Raw genomic sequence first — 10,676 nt, 5'->3', positions numbered from 1 at the left:
TCTGTTCCTGTTTGTGATAGAGATTAATACCATTTGTCAGCGGCGGAGCATCTTTAACGATATATATAAAACAAAATAACATGAATGTCATCCAATGATGACGTATAAAGTAATGGAATGATCATGACATCATAATCAATAGTAAGGATTCTATATTAAATCAACACATAACTGGAGACTCTAAAAATGGCCATTCCAATAAACATTTTTACAAAATCTTTTCGCCTTTCAATTAAAGAACAATGAAAATAAACGCAAAATCATAACAAAATATTATCCCTATTGTGATGATTCGTCCGAATTATGCCATACAGTAAAAATGCTGACAATCTTACACTATTAAAATAATCAGCACGTTCACTGCCCCGCATTAAATAAATCCAAATGTATTTAATTTTCGTACAAGTATTTATATTATAGAAACTATAACTGTTCTTGGAAATCTGGAGAATCCATGCCTTTTGATGTGAATGACACTGACGAACGCCGACGTTAACCGCCTTAACATCGACCAAACCCATGAGACGATCGATCTGTACGCTTCACACATACCTTCAGGAAATCCGAATCCATAAAAATTCTACAATATATGATGGTGATCACTTTAATAGCTCGTGTGACGAGACAAAGAGACACTGGTCCTTCTAAACTACTTCTGAACAAAATATTATTAATTTGACTAAATATAATTCATTGAGATTATTTGGGGATAGGCGAAAGCCAGATCCTGCACCAGGAAGCTGCCTCAGACATTAGTGGCATATTAACTATTTCTATAGACTAGCGAAGGTCATCGTGTGGGCGTGACTACGCTAGCTGTTACATATACCTTGGGGTAATCGGTCCATTACAATCAAATCATTAACTGTTATTATTTGTTTCACTTTTTATTTTCTTTCCCGCCAACTCGTTCTTAATAACGAGGATGGTTAGGAGACAAGGCTAAAATAAGCGCAATGTTTGATACCCTTAAAACACAGAGCTTAAAACATATATAATGAAAAAAGACATATCGTAGTAGATATACTTATTTTTTTTTTTTCAGAGGTCGCTGAACGGTAATGAATTGGACTAAAGCATTGCCTTTCGTGTATACGGACCTGGATATGTGAGTTTGTTTATAACAAGCATGCAATTTATAACAATAGATATATTTATCAATTAAGGATTAACCTCTTACTTTGGTTAGTTTTTGAGAAAATAAACCCAATGGACCACAACGTAAATTGCGTAAACGCGAAGATGCTAAGCGGTGTCAAGGGAGACGTTATAGGAAGAAAACAGTTACATGTAGTTAGGGAGAAGAGAAAAAAATCTTTAGTCGCCTTTTACGATCATGCAATAGAACAAACAGGTACTATTCCAACGTCCTACCTGCAGTGTATGTAAGGACGGTCTCTCATGTATGCGTTATATATGTCGTCTTTGTTACGGTTGTGCAATATGTATACGAGTCTGCGGTATACTCGTGTTGTGTGTTCTTGTGATAATGAGACACTTTCCCATTTCACAATGATGTATCATTAACGGAGTTTAAATTCAAAATGGATTTTTATATTATCTTATTGATTGTTTAATTGTCTATTCCATATAGAAATAGAGATCGGTTGCATTTTGACGTATTTAATAGATTATCAATTTATATTATCGCTCTGTTGCGTGCCATAACCGTGCATTATCTACAATTACAAAAAAGTTATATTTTGATATTGGTGTTATTTAATTTTTTTAATTTTTTTGCATTTTATCCCGAGATCATACTAACGCGGACAATAAAAATATGTAGATTAAAACATGTTTATGCAGTCTATAAGGTCGCGTTATTCTGATTGGTCACACTTCCCCCTTTACCATTGTTCCAATGTACCTATGATTGTATATCATTGGCGTATGTCAATTCGCGGACACAATCAGATAGGCAACATTCAACCTCTGATCTTGTTAAATTGAGCATGAAAACAAAAATGTGATATCTTATATTTTTATAACAGCTATCACAACATATCAATAAACGATACTAATGATATAGAATGGAGGCCATGACAGCGGAAAAATATTTTCCTGTTTAATTGAATGACATGCCATATTTCATTGAAACCACGTGGCATATCATACAATGCAGCCAATCATCCTTGAACAAATTAACCATTAACAGGTTATTTAGCTCCAATATTTTTGAGACTTTGAAATACACATAATGACAGCTTATCTGTTTTGTCTGCCGTTCAGAAATGCCTTCAAACTATTTTTTCATAAAAATATTACTTAAATCACCTGTTAATATAAAAACAGTCTCAATATTGTGAATAGCAAACTGGCAAACAGTTCAAAGGATTTGATACAATTAATTAAATATTTGATAGAATTATTAACTTTATGTAAATGATTCGGTGAACATTAAACCATAAACTAGTGAGATAAGTCGCCAACATAATTAAGAATAATTCTTTATTGTTAGAGTCTGGTAAGCACTTTATATTTATCACAATAAGAGCAACATGCCTGTCGAATGAATTGTCATACTCATCCTTTATTGTCCTTTTATAATCAGGCCTTTCTAGGTCACTAACTAGTAGTTAAAGTCACTGATAAGGCAACAACAATGTTACCAGATGACATGTAACGATTTGAAACAAAACTTCATAAACTTTGCACAAAATAAATAGCTCCAATGCACGAAACTATTTATCATTCTCTTTATAAGTTTTCTGTAGTCGCGGCAGCATATATAAAAATAGAATCCCATTTCACTTACACCGACACTTGCACTAACGATCGTACGAAATACTTTATCTTCTCCTGGCATTTACAGTGTAATTAGGGAGTTTAACATTTATACACTTTTTAAACATGTTTATATTTTTATGCAAGAATGAGTTATGGCTTCTGTGTACAAATAGAAATATATCGTGATAAGATTGATATATCTATTTTCAAAGAATGACATGCTTAATTAACCGAATGAAGAATTTATGTGTTATCCGTGTAAACTAATGCAACATCAACCTGGAAGTTTATGCTAAGAGACTACATGTACATTGTATATACGTTTAGAGTATAAATATTCATAACGCATAAAAAAATTAATTGTTATATCAAATTTTAGTAAAACTTTTATTTCCAATTGCATTTAAATTGATAAAATTACGTCATAAAAATAAAATATTTGGCTTTTAGAACTGTTTCTTTTTCATAGTCTGTATTAAATTAATCATGTAATATACAGTGTGTTCTCCTTAGATTAACCGCAGTAGCGCTTTCACAACATTTTCCATATTTGCTTTGTTTTAATTTTAACACATCCTTTTCTCGTCACTTTCAGTTAATTTAAGATTTATTAAGCATTTATATATTTTTATTACCCATTTATTCATTCACATTTAGAACTAATCAGTAACTAAACTGAGTTTGTAGTAATTGACTTTTCGTGCCGTGAGCAGCCATTAATTGCTTGACATAAACTGTGATACACGGGGTCAGGGGTCATATCCCAAGTCGTCCCATTATGACCCTGTGTATTGGGTACATTAGTCTGTAGCGGAAGTTAATCTTAGATAACTCGATTCTTGTCCATTCATTCACAAACGCCTCGCCAAGCATAATCCACACCGGCCTTATGAATGGACTCGGGACGTCTCCTCGATATCCGCGATCAAGATACCCTCGATGGCTTACTCATGGCCATATTTTAAATCCCAAGGACTTTTATCAGACCTTTAAACAGTTGTAAAATTACAAGCTAGTAAAAAAACGTTGTGTTTGATAAGGACCCCCTGTGACGTTGCCCCCTATCTGTTGTACAGAAGAGGTGGGGTACAAACCTTATTCCCCCACAGGTTTTATGGCGGCCAACCCTTCAATAAATCTGTACATAGCTGTATCTGTTCCTAGCCATACACTGTGTCCGTGTATCCAGACCCCTTAGTAGGTCCCCAAGAGCGAAAGGGGTTTGACTTTTTCAGTTATAGCGGTAGAGTACCAGAATTGTGATGGTTAAATTAAATGACATTACAATGCTCTATATCATTGTAAGATGTGAAATCTAATTATTTAACTAAATACGTTGTAGTAACAAGTATTTTATGCAAAAAGTATTTGATGTGTAATTTTAAATTAGTTACACATTTGGAAATATATTCATGATTAGTTACGCAATGGAACTTGATATCTGTTTACAAGAATGGAAGATATACACCGTATCAATGTTTTCATTTTACACTCTCTACAATAACATTGTTTGACGGATCACCTTACCGAATCAAACGGTATTGTAAGGACACTTCGCTCACCTTTCTGACATACCAGACTGCCTCACAAGACGATCGACCTCCGCTAACAATACAAATATACAACATGTACAATGTATACGGAGATTTTGATTTATTTTTTAGTTTAAATAAATACAAATCGTAAATATTTTAAATGAATTCAACGATAAATAAACAATATGAAATAAAAATGATTCGCTAGTATGCCTAACCTGTATGTTTCACGCATTAGGAATGCATTGGGAATAGAAAGTAACGATATAACTCATTAGGCTAAAAAACTATACTCATTTCAAGCACCTAAAATACAAAGATGTTGTATTTACTTCACAGGAAGAGACGATCAGTGCTGCTTAATAATCCAGACTTTAGTTGGTTAGAAGCTTGCTTGATTAGCTAAGCTCATGTGGTTACGAATTCCCAATTATTTAATACGTTAAGTGTGAAATTGCTACGGCGTTTGTGTAGGGTGTGGTATGTTTATACTTGTGATAATAGCAGCTTTTGATTATTTTATGAAGCAAACTACTAGATACAGAATACCCTGATAAACGCTAAACACATGGTTAAAAGAGAGGCTGGCATATATGAGACGAAATGAAGATAAGGAGTATTTGGAGACAAACTTTGCATTATATGAAACTATATGACACCCCCCAAAAACACCATCCCCCTTCTTTCAGGGACTTCACCTTTCAGACTGGTTTAATTGAAGAAAAAAAAGAATCACGATATTTTTTCATACCATTATGTTATGTAAAATGTATATCATTTGCTTATGCAATTGTAAGTTAATAGTTTTATGTTTTTCAAAGCAATTTAATCATTAACAACATTTTTATGATAATCGACATAATTATTCATTAGTTTATACCTTTTTATATTAACACAAATGTATCTTTTACGTAAATCTTTTTACAGCTTAAATACCTCACAGACGAACACCAGTTAATGCAGCTATAATGATAGATAGTAGTAAATAACTCGGTCTTCAATCTGATACATGCAATTAATACCTGACTTTATATCTGTTTTATTACCTAGCATTAATTACAGTATAAATCATATCGTCGTGAGTAATTAACATCAAAACATTACCTGTAGAAATAGATGGACTATGTTTAATTAAATTTACATCTCTCCATCTGATTTAAATAAACTAATCATTGATAAGACAGTAGTGTTGATTTAACAATACAGTTCCACCACGGCTAATATAATAGGTAAGAATAGACATGCGGTGTAACATTCCTTGTAGATTGTGTGGGAACTTTGCCCTGGTTACGAACGAAAAGCCTGACCACGAGTCGCTGACAGCTATCTGACAAAGGCTAACGTAATGTTTCAACAAATACAGTTAACAACTTGTGTGTTTTGCCTAGGAGGTACAGAGAAAACGAACACTAAATATAAGATAATAAGAGATTAGAGTGTGAATACAGTAAAAGTATATGACACCAATTTCATTTTATTTCAGGGATACAATTTAACGATTTGTGAAACTTAAATAATATCATTGATTAACATATAAATACAACACTTTGCAAAAATGAAAATAAACATTTAATCTTGGAATATATTGCACACTGACTAGAAATATACGACGCATGCCTTCGAAATATACGACGCATGCCTTCGCTGTTACATGTATCTGCCGTTGTGGATAAGTAAAGGGACGTTAACAATATGTAAGCGAAACAAGTATGGTGTTGTGCTTGTAAGTGCATGGCGTCACAATTTATACCTATTCGAAAGAGCAAATAACTTTGTAATATACACAAATTCAGAATATACATATATATATGTACGCAGGTGAACACTATAGGAACAACTAGATTATATTTTAATTCAATATGTCAAACTCAAAATTATGAAGAATGGTATAACTACAATCTAGTCGTCACTATCGATCATTCAATAGACTTTCTGCAGAAATAATGCGCTATTGTCTGTTTGGTAAAATAGCCTTGGCTTTATGTCCCGAATTAAAGAAAAGTCTCTTTCTATGTAATGTGTTAAATTTTTGTAGTGACGTGTTTTGGTGGATTTCAGGAGACTGGCGTGTTTCTTATATGTCTCCTCGAAATAGTAGAAACACTTGCTAAGTTTATATTATTATCTTACTGAATCACATTTCCAACGACACTATGCTGCACACCATAAACAGATTACCCTCCCCTCTCTCTGTATGTTCACTGTTACACAGGAGAAGATATTAACACGTATAAAAGCATACTTTGGGAGAAAACTTTTCTAAGTTATCGAAAACAGTTATGACAGTCATGTACTATACGGTAAAGCAAAAGTTAAATTTTCCTGATGAATCAAGTAAAGCTTTTGGAATAGTATAAAATTGCCAATATCATTTTATGCGGAAAACGAGCATTTAAGTGCACTTTGACATGTAATTATTCATATAATGAACATCAAAGATATTATATTGTTTATCAGTAATGTTGGACAATGCAGCCAAGCCTATGTGTATATTAACAATCGTAAAATCACGACTTGACAATAGGAAGATTGTCCAGGTACCATTTAGACTGTCCTCAACATATTATTGCACTAATTGTTCTCACCGAATGATTGACGGGTTGTCTGTCATCCACCATTAGTCAAAATGAGATTATCACTAATTACAAATCCTAATCTTCCATTTGAATACGCTAAAGCTTAACAATCTTTGTACTTAATTTGTCTTTATTGGAAATAACCATTTTCCTGATTTCAAATAACATGTGATTGAAGTTACAGCAATGCAAACAACATACAGAAAATTAAAAAAAATATCGTAAGCAATGTGCTCTTCCTACAGGACAGTACTGGAAGAATATCATTTATCGTAATAAGGAGATATGGATTGTAACATGGAAAAAATGAAAATAATGTACTTCTCAAAGTATGAAATATATGTAACATTTTTTGTACGTTCGTACAATGACCAATTGGGAGGAAAATACAAATAAATTAATTAATCACTTTAAGAAACTGGAACATATTGAAGAGTGGTTATAACTCTCCAACGGTAGGGCGTGATGTTTTGGTATAAGGTCGCGCCAACATATAGAAGTCAGTCTCCTTTTATCAGTTCGTACCATACTAGCCGACCATAGACAGTTACGTTCACATATATTTATAGTTTATCACAGTAATCTATGTTTTTCATATAGCCCAGCTCCATGTTACACTTACAACAATATGTGTTCTTTCTTTTCTATCAGGAATCACAGATAATTCAGGACGATAATTACAGAAAAGACAGACGGAAGAACCGACTGACATTGATCACAGTCACTGCGTTAGTTATCAAGAAACTAGCTGATGAAGTTTATTTGACAAATCAACGTCGATTTCTAAAGAGTGTGATCGGGTAGATAAACATTGTTCTGTTTAAGCTGCGATATAATCATACAAGTGTTGATCTTATATCTGCTATCATGTATACCTAGTCAAACCTAGCGGACCGCCTTCTGCCAATCGCTATTGTCTGAGAACTCTGCCCTGGTTACCAACGAAAGGCTGCGAATAGTCTTCTCATTGTGTTGACAGCTAGCTTACAACACTTTGGAGAATATTTAAACGCTATAAATTATCGGGGTCTGAGGAATAAATAAATAAGTGTCTTAATTGTTTTTGTTGAATTTGCATTTTATTTTTTGTTTTGTTTAAGTGCTTTTGTTCTTTTTGAACATTCGCCTTTCGTAACGATCAAATTTTTAGTAAATTGTTCTTCATAGGTATGGTTTCGTACTTTACTTTCACACAGATTTGATGATAAGTTACTGAGAAGTAAACAAAAATGTTTGGTTATAGAAATTTTCTCAGGAAAATAAAACGAAGTAAATTACAAATACTAAATAAATAAATGCACCAATAAAGGAAATACTCATAATCACTTCTTTTAATATTGAGAGATATACAGATATATTATAGATATTATTATTATTGAAAAGGGAAAGGAAAAGAATTTCAGCATGGAAACCGTACAAGTGAAACGATCGCATTTCAATATGGAAACCTTACAAGTAAAAAGAAGTAAGACATTGCAGTGTGGAGACTGTATAAGTAATAAAAAATAAAGCATTTCAGTATGGAAACCGTACAAAACAACCATAACAATTTTTATTTTAGTCGTCATTCTAATCCTGTTATCATTTTAAAAATCATTACTCCTTGTCGACATTCACAGACAACAAAATTCAAGTTTTAAATTGTAGGGGTAATTTACAACTCGAATTTTCATAAAAAGCTAGATGGAAATAAATTGTGTCATTCCGCTCATATCTTTACTACGTTAGCAATAATAAAATAATGTGCAATCTGCCGTGCAAAAATCTTATCATTCTTCCTATTTAATATTTTGAACCTGAAACTAAATAAGTTTGATCTCTTAAATAATTTATAAGTTCTGACTTTTGAACAAACAAAATAGGTTTAGTTGTCTTACTGTCAGTTCTATAGTGAAGGGTTGTTTTGTGGTTTACGAAGTATAATCCATTGTGTATGCTGTACCGGGTTACACTCCTTTTTATCACACAGATGATCAAAACTCCACAGTCATAATATGTATATTGCAATTACGAAAAATAAAGATGTTTTAATAAAAGATAACGGAATGGTGTTTTTTTTCTCCAAAATTAATTAAACAGATTTGATGTTAATCTATTAAGATCAGTCATTAAGTCATACTTGGCAATATATGTTAGTTCAGCCAGTTCATTTATGAGATGACAGTCCGTTTTGGCAAGCTTCCACAGCATGTGCCGTCTAATTTCCCACGAAAGGCATTTTGTTCTTATCTATACAGCTGTCAACATATGTATCGGAACCGTTTTGTTGTGGAATATTTCTCGTCCTTATTTGGCGAGCGATTCTGTTTTATATGACAAATTGATATAATTAATCAATACTATATTGTATGTAGACAAAAAGCGCGTGGTTCCGTGTAAAGTGCCTGATAACGCAACACAAATTTTGTGGTTTTGAATTATTCACGCGTAATACATGTTTCGACATTTTATCTAATTAAATTTCATATCAATCAAGAGATAAACCATTAAGATAGAATCGATGACATGTGATTGTTGTGCTGCCAAAATATACTTGCGTTAGGATCATAAGCAAGCAATTCATCGTATGTCTGATCTACACTTAGATCTGACCGAAGGATGTGATCAAGCAATATTAAATCCATATCAGCATTTCAAATCGATCAAACAGACAACCGTTTGTTCAAAATATTTTCCTTGTTCTGTTCATCAAGATTATACTGCAACATGAAAGAATTTACAAAATCACGTTTATATTGTTTTGAGTGCGTTAACTCGTCCGCTCACAGTTCAAAAGAGTCAAACCTATGTTGATTTCAGAGTAAAAGGACATAGAGTCTTGCTCTGAGGTAACAAAGGTCAATTAGCTTAACTAATGACACTCATTCAACTTGCACCTTGCACACAACTTAATGAATTTTGAATTTAAAACAAGTTCAAGCTCTTAAGTAAAATAAAGGATAGATGAAATATTTTCTTTTTAATTAATATGTAGATTACAAATAAAAAACGGCAAATGGTAGATTCAACGTTTTGGCACATTATTCTGTTGTACGTTTAGCATGAAATATCCGTCATCACTAAACACTGGGTAGTGGGGTCCTACTGCTCAGTGTCTTTGGTAGTACAAACAAAAATGTAAATAATGTATCAGTTAACAAATAAACTTAACACCATAACTATTGTGAAGATATATCGCTCTATAGCCCTAAATATAGAATCATACACAGTACAAATATTGCATACAGGGAAGGTCATCCGTACGTGACCTTGGAAAAGGACATTACATCCTAATAGACAAAACCAATAATTAACAGCTGCAAAATTTGGTTTGCAGTTCCGCTCCACTACGATGCTCTACAATACGATCAGATCTTATAACTCCCCATTCGGGGTCACCTCAGTATTGCGTAGAATCGGAACACCTCGGGATGTACTAGTAGCCGTTTTATACCTTCGAGGGATTAAATCACACCGAAGGTTTCATATACGACACGCTGATTGGCTAACCATAAGGGTGATGCTGAGGTGACCCCGAACGGGAGTTATTAGAGCGTATTGTAGAGCACAGTAATGAAGCAATACCCAGTTGTGATGAAAAGTGAAATACACTACGTTTTGTAATGCAAAAATGTTCAAATAAATGAATCTATCTATAATGAAATGGCTTTATATCTAAATACTAAGTTTACGTTTAGGTGATATATACAAGCTTAGTATCCTATGACATGTAATTCTACCAGAGTGTTTACATTCAATGCCTATTTATGGATAGATATCGTTTGTTTTGACGGATAATCATCTTGCAATAGAATTTTTTTATGAGTCTAAAATAACTTGAATTAACTATCGGACGATG

This window comes from Argopecten irradians, chromosome 11, assembly GCF_041381155.1.
Source record: "Argopecten irradians isolate NY chromosome 11, Ai_NY, whole genome shotgun sequence".
Taxonomy (NCBI): domain Eukaryota; kingdom Metazoa; phylum Mollusca; class Bivalvia; order Pectinida; family Pectinidae; genus Argopecten; species Argopecten irradians.
The sequence above is the reverse complement of the archived record's forward strand: the minus strand, read 5'-3'. Positions refer to the sequence as shown.